This window comes from Pteropus alecto, unplaced genomic scaffold (assembly GCF_000325575.1).
Source record: "Pteropus alecto unplaced genomic scaffold, ASM32557v1 scaffold106, whole genome shotgun sequence".
Classification (NCBI taxonomy): domain Eukaryota; kingdom Metazoa; phylum Chordata; class Mammalia; order Chiroptera; family Pteropodidae; genus Pteropus; species Pteropus alecto.
The window spans coordinates 17,610,780-17,617,346 of record NW_006442103.1 but is presented as its reverse complement, the minus strand read 5'-3'; the positions used below and the strand labels follow the sequence as shown (position 1 = coordinate 17,617,346).

Here is a 6,567-nt window from a genome sequence, read left to right as displayed (position 1 = left end):
GGGATTTACCTTTCCTTTCACTAACTTCTGAAGTTTATCATTTCCTTCCCTTGAGGACGTAGGCAATAGGTAAGTTATGAGCAGTCCATGCCTTTTTCACCAATGGAATCACAGATATTTTCACATCACCTTACAGTTGTGGCAGACGTCCCGAATTCGGCTTATGTTCCTCACTGTGACAAAATTACAGGAGTTGTTAATTAGATCTGCCAACGGACCTTTTTATTCATGCCCTAATAAAGAAGCACTTATTACTCTATCACGAATTTGGTAGTTTTTAGTAGTTGGATCATTTTTCGTAACTATTTTTTGTAACGCCGTTTATTTTATGTGTTTAAAATCATTCTGTCCATTGGCTTCATCGGACTGCTCGGAGGGGGTCCATGTCACCATAGCGCCGAAGGACTCCTGGGCTGGAAAAATGACTTTCCTCCAGCACCTCCCAAAGTGAGCCTCCCGCAATCCCGCGATCCCACCATTAGAGCACGTTTCCTTCGGGTTTTTAAGATTCCATTAAAATGCAAATGCCCCCAAAGGAGCCAAACTTCTCCGCGTGTTATTAGTTAACCCCTTAAATGGGGTTGTTTAGCAGCTAGCTGAGCACAACACCCTACAATTGAATTAAACGAACGTTCATCGAGCTCCGGCCAAGTTCGAGGAACCAGGCTGAGGGATAGAGAGCGAAAGGCTCCAAGGTTTCTCCCCGCAAGAGTGCCAGACAGTCCCGTCGGAGGAACGAAACACGTGCAGAAGAGCAAAGATCGTTCTGGGGGAGGGACGGCTGGGGACAGGCTCCTGGCTGCGCGCATTCCAGGGCAGGCCGGGGATCACTCCGTGCCAGGTCCTCGGATCAGAACACCACCTTAGCCAAGGTCACTGCCTAGGGTTAAGTTAAACAGGTAAACCACGAAGTTAAGCCACTTGCCCTTGAGTTCTCCCTTAGGGATCCAGGGCCTGAGTGACCTGGTGCGGGTGGGGGCAGGGGAGAGTCTAGAGAGGCCGCTGGTTGTGATGAATGTGGCACGGAGGAAGTGACATACGAGCTGAGCCTAGTAGTATAAGTTTAAAAAGGGGAGCGGGGCGGGGGGAGGGGCACCGCATTCCTGGCGGAGGTATGTGGAAAGGGCCGGTTGAGAGCCTGCGATGCAGTGCGGGGCTCGGGGACAGTGGGGCAGCCCGGCTGGAGATGGGGCTGGATGGCAACGCGGGGCTGAGCTGTGTGAAAGGACCTTACGCTTACTGCTGAGGAGTCAGCGTCCTAACCCCTTTGGAACAATCAAGAAAAGCTTCATGGAGGAGGAGCTATTTGAGCTGGGCCTTAAAGCATGAGAAAAATTTCAACAGGTGGAGATAGGGCGGGGAGGGGAGTATCTGAGGCTCAAGGAACAGCATAGCCAGCCACAGGGGCCGAAACCATAGGGCTGGCCAAGAACGCGGGAACAGCGCGTGGTCCAGTGAGCCCGCCCGCGGCGCACTTGGGGGCGCGGGAACGCGTGGTGGCCACGCAGGCCCCCGCCCCACAGCACACCCGCCTGTTCAGACCCTCTCAGGCCGAGGCACCTGTTTACCTAGCTCCCAGGTGATCTTGACGGGCAATACAGTTGCTCAGCGGCTTAGGAGAGAAGGCCGAACAGGAAGGTGGGCTTTGAGTGCCAGGTAAGAATCTGCACTTGGATCGAAAGGCAATGGGAACGCCTGAAAATGGCCCTGGGGGAGAGAGGTATTCATCAAAGCTGTGCTTAAAGATTTATGGGACAGGCGACTTTAGGATGGAAAGTTTAGGTGGGCACACAGGTAAGTAGGCCGTTAGAGTCCTCCAGGTAGAGAATCCTACAGGCCTGAATGACAGCGGTGGCGGGAGGCGGGGGCGGACGAGAAAGGAAGGGAGGAAGGTGGATTTTGGGGGGGCGGGGCAGGATCTACACGGCTCACTGGGCAACTGAAGTGGGTGGAGGGGCTGAGTCACAGGTGACTCCAGGGATCTGAGCTGGGCAGTGAGGAAAACAGGGCCTTTCAAAGAAAAGCAGAGTCAGGTGCCTTTGTGAGGAAGCCTTTGTGATGAGCTGCAGAGCGCCCGTCCGGTTTCAGAGGCCAAGAACCGCCATGATTTTCATTTTGAGGGAGCGCCCACTGTGGTTAGTGGGACACAGGATGAGTGGGACACCGGGAGGCGCCAGAGGAAGGCTACGGGGCGCCCTTTATGGCCGTTTTGTCGAGGACCCCTAACAAGGTGACCTGGCGGGGTGCTCTGAGTTGAAAACGCAGGCCAGACCCTTCTCTTTCCAGGAGCTCCCCTTTTCTCGTTGGAAAAGCAGTTGATAATAAAACTTATCACCCACTCATCTCAAGGGAGTGCTGCAGAGCGCAACCAATATACATACATAAATAAGTTTCAGGCACTCGGGGAGAACAAAGTGTGCTAGAAATGCTAAACAGTAATAAATTCAGCCACCTCCTCCGCCATGATAGTAAACAAGGTGTCTTTTTAAAAAAGCAGATGTGGTTAACCAGATCCTAACTTTGAAGTTGTCTATATAGTCTCTAACAACAGGTAATTAAATCTAAACTCTTGATTTTCAAGAATCCCCTCATTAGAGAGTCTCAGAGTGGCCCCAATACCTCCATCAAACGGAGGCCCGGACCAGACAGCGATTAATCAACATGAAAATTATTTAATCATCCCCCTCCATTCTTAGTGATCAGTGTGTGACTAATATCAGCATCCAAACCTCAGGCCATCCCCACCGCCCCCTAAGCCGAGCTCTCTGTCACACCCCTGAGGTTCCTCTCTTGGCAGAATGGTGCCATATAAAATATTCAGATCCTAGGTAGGATGTGTGCAACCTACACGGGAAAGAAGGCTGTCAGAAAAACTAAGAGAGAGGGGAAAAAAAAAACAAAACCCAGCACTCTTAAAATGACGAAGATTGCAAATCCATTTTCGAGGACCACATCTCTAATTAAATGTTGCATGCATAGCAAATCTCTGAACAAATCCCGCCACAGTCTCCACGTCCCTAAAGAGCAGACCCGATAGGTAGTCACTCCCCCTTCTCTGTGGTAAAATCCAATTTTCACACCTGGTAAATGAAATGAGTCCACTGTGAAGCGAGGTCGGGTCGGGGTGAGCTGTTAACAGAAGGTTAGGGGCTGCGCATCATGTAACAGTGCTTCTGGGAACCTCTTCCTGAGATGTGCTCTTTTTATGCCAGTTGATACTACGTGGCCAGAAAACCTTAAGCCTCCTAGGTTACAGATGCTCAAAGCCTCTGTCAGCTGGAGTGGTTATGAATGAGCACCACAGTCGGCGGGTCACATATGTGCGAGGCCTGGCCCTGGCCTTTATCTCTTGTTTGGTAGGAAGGTTCCTTACCATTTGTGTACTTTTAGGAGATAAGCTTAGACTGCATTCCTGACACACGAGAAGGGGTGATGCTACTGAAATTTACAATCGTAAAGGCGTAATACACCAGAGGAACAAAAACATACAAATCCCCAAATCCAGCCAGAATCTGTGAACTGTACAGGCCTAATCAAGAAAAACAAAGTGAACATCCACAAGGAGTCGGCAGTCTCTCTCTCACACACATGCACACGCACATACAGACACACACACATCATTAAAGAGAACTGGAATGTGGGCTAGGAACACATCCCAGGATACATAAGAATTTGGTAAAGGTGACATCATAGATAAGTAGGAAAAGGAAGGATTACTCAAGAAATAATGTTGGAATAATCTGCTGTTTGAAAAAAAATTTAAGATCCTTGTCTCACATCATATAATAAAAAAAAAAAAAATTCCAGAGGGGTTAAAGAGATAAATATAAAAAAGAATCAGTTAAAAAAAAAAAAAAAAACTAGAAGAAAACATAGATGAATATTTATCTGACCTTGGGGAGAGGAAAAGATATTCTTAGAATAAAATCAAAGGGAAAAAATAAATAAATAATTCAGGAGATTCGCCTACATAAAAATGTAAAATTCTGTATGTAAAAAAAAAAAAAAAAAATCAAAGCTAAAAGGCCAACAGATCTAACGGAAACAAAATATTTCCAACAAACAGGATCTCAGCAAATATGACTGAAGTTTATATTCTTAGTGTACAGAGTCCATACAAAGCAGTCTGAAAAAAATAAAAAGTTGAACTTCAACATTCCACACACACAGAAAATTCATAGGAAAAAAAAAAATCACTTGAATGTTATGAAAACATTCATACTAACTGGTAATCAAAGAAATAATAAGTAAATTGCATTTTCTGTGAAGGGCTGACACATGGTAAATACTTGGTAAATATTTGTCCACTTTTTCGAAGTAATGATAAGAAAATCCTAGTGTTCAAATGAACACTCATATGCAGCTCACAGGATCAAGCAGGGGTCAGCAAACCGCGTCTGGGAAGAGCAGACGGCACTTATTTGGGGGCTTGCAAGCCGGACAGCTTTTGTCACGACTACTCAGCTCTGGAGGGTGAGATCAGCCACGGACGATATGTAAATGAATGACCAAACGTGTTATTTCTGGCAACTGAAATGTGAATTCCATAGAATGTTAATATGTCAGAAAATAGTATTCTTCCCTTGTTTTTTTCCCAACCGTTTAAACATGTAAGACCATTCTTAGCTCATGAGCTGTGCAAGAAGAGGCCACGGAACAGATTTGGCCCACGGGTAATAGTTTGCCCTGTCCTAGAGTCCCATTTGTGGAAATCAATTTGGCACGATATATCAAGAGGCTTTCAAGAGACCATACACAGGCTTGTCAGTATTAAAATAATCAGGTACGAGTGCTTTGTAAATAAAAAATTTTAAGTATATACTCTTTTCCTTAATTGTCCTCATAATTCCCTCTCTAGAAATTATTTCTAAGGAAAAAGGCAATGTGGCAACTCAGACAGAAATTTACACAAAGAAGCATCTAGACATCCAGCAGAATGGGTATGGTTATATACACCTTGGTACAATTATGCGGTGAAATATTATGCGGCCATAAATCTTTCGCAAAAAATATTTTGACGTGAAAAAAGTTCTCATGATATAAAGTTATGTAAAAATAAAAAAAGCAGGATACAAAATGTGTATATCCTTATTTTGCAAAATATATGTACATATGTTTATACAGATAGAAACCTATTTGCATAGAGGAAAGACTGATTAAACTGAATGCTGGGTTCGTGCGTGATTACTTTTTTTCTTTATTATTTTGTTCTGATTCTCCACAATGGGTAGTTATTACTTTCGTAATTAGGAAAATACATATATTTAAATATAAAATATTATATTTAAAACAAACTGGAAAAAACTCCAGAATCTGAAGTTCACGCACAACAGTCAGAGAAGGCAAACAGAAAAGACTTTTTCAAACGCAACCTCAATGTGAAATCTTGACAAAATCTGCAATGAAAAGCAGACTCGGGCAACTGAAAGTCACCAGGGTCTAAAATTCGTGCAAAATCACCAGAGGAAGGAAAAAAAAAAAAAAAGTTCTGATCAAAAGCAGCTGAGACCTGGAATCTGTGCCTGAGCCTGCACTGAGCACATCCAGAAAAACAAGCGTGAGATTAAACGGTTGCCTTAGGTCCTAGTGCAGTATGGCTGGGGGCACTTAGATGCCGCCCCCCCCCCAGGGCCCCATTCCCCAAGCAATAAACCAAAATACAACCCTTGTCTCAAGGTTTAAAAGAACAGAACTCTACTAGGAAAGCCTGCTTCTTTTGTTTTTGTTGGTGAAGAGGTATGACTGCTCTCTTGCAGGGGGCAGCATAGACAGCCATTTACCTCTGCATGCATCTTTCAGGTGAGAGTTAAGACAGGACAGTTTAAAGAAATGGAAGTTTCCTTCGAGCAAACTTCACCTCGTTCACAGTTTAGTCTGGAACCTGACCTCTACACAATCAGTGTATGGCTGTCTTTTGGGGAGTTGATTGTACGCCAGGAGATATGCTATGCCTTTATACCAACTGCTTCATTTAATTCTAATAAGCCAGTAAGAAGGACTTTTACCAGAATTATCAAAGCAATCGTCATACAAGTCAAGACATACCAGATAAGATCTAAAGGGGTCCAATAATTTGCCCAGGGTCATGAGGTAGTAAGGGGCAGAGTTAGTTTTCAAGTCTTCTATGTCTGTGACGCCAGTGGCTGACATACTTCTTAAGCCAGATTTTTAAGGAGAGCACAGTGGTACCAGCAAACACACCCGAGTTCAAGGTTCGAAATAATAGTATGAGCTGATTTTTCTCAGCCTCAGCTTTCTCACCTATAAAAATAAAAATTACGGAACCTATCTCTCAGAACTGTTGGAAGTTTAGAGATAATATAAGGAAAATGACCCAGGACATAGTGAGTCCTCGATAAGTGATTGCTAATTGGAGAACACAGCTACTAATAATTTTTTTTTTGTTAAGTCAAAACTTGGAAAGTCTCTTCCAGGAAAACAAAGGAGAATCAGCATCAAATCAGGACTTGCGTAGATAATTTGGGAAAGGCTTTTTCCTTCCCTTCATTCCTGAGAGAGCTTTAATTCTTTGCTTTTCTATTTAAGATAAGGGGGGCACGCCGGACA

The 6,567-nt window shown here is 44.4% G+C and overlaps 1 protein-coding gene across 12 annotated transcripts in view; it reads right to left on the bottom strand.

The window, feature by feature from the left end:
- The window catches only part of BCL9 (B cell CLL/lymphoma 9), a 77,245-nt gene that overhangs the window by 35,725 nt on the left and 34,953 nt on the right, over nt 1–6,567 (bottom strand). For 4 of the 12 annotated variants that reach the window (XM_025052176.1, XM_025052170.1, XM_025052172.1 and 1 more), the window contains one exon: nt 10–173. The exons of 7 other annotated variants lie outside the window; for them this stretch is intronic. The gene's annotated coding sequence lies outside the window, so the exon portion shown is untranslated. Of the gene's footprint in view, nt 1–9; nt 174–1,568; nt 1,708–6,567 lie in introns of all 12 variants that reach the window. One more of the 12 variants, XM_025052171.1, reaches the window with a different exon arrangement.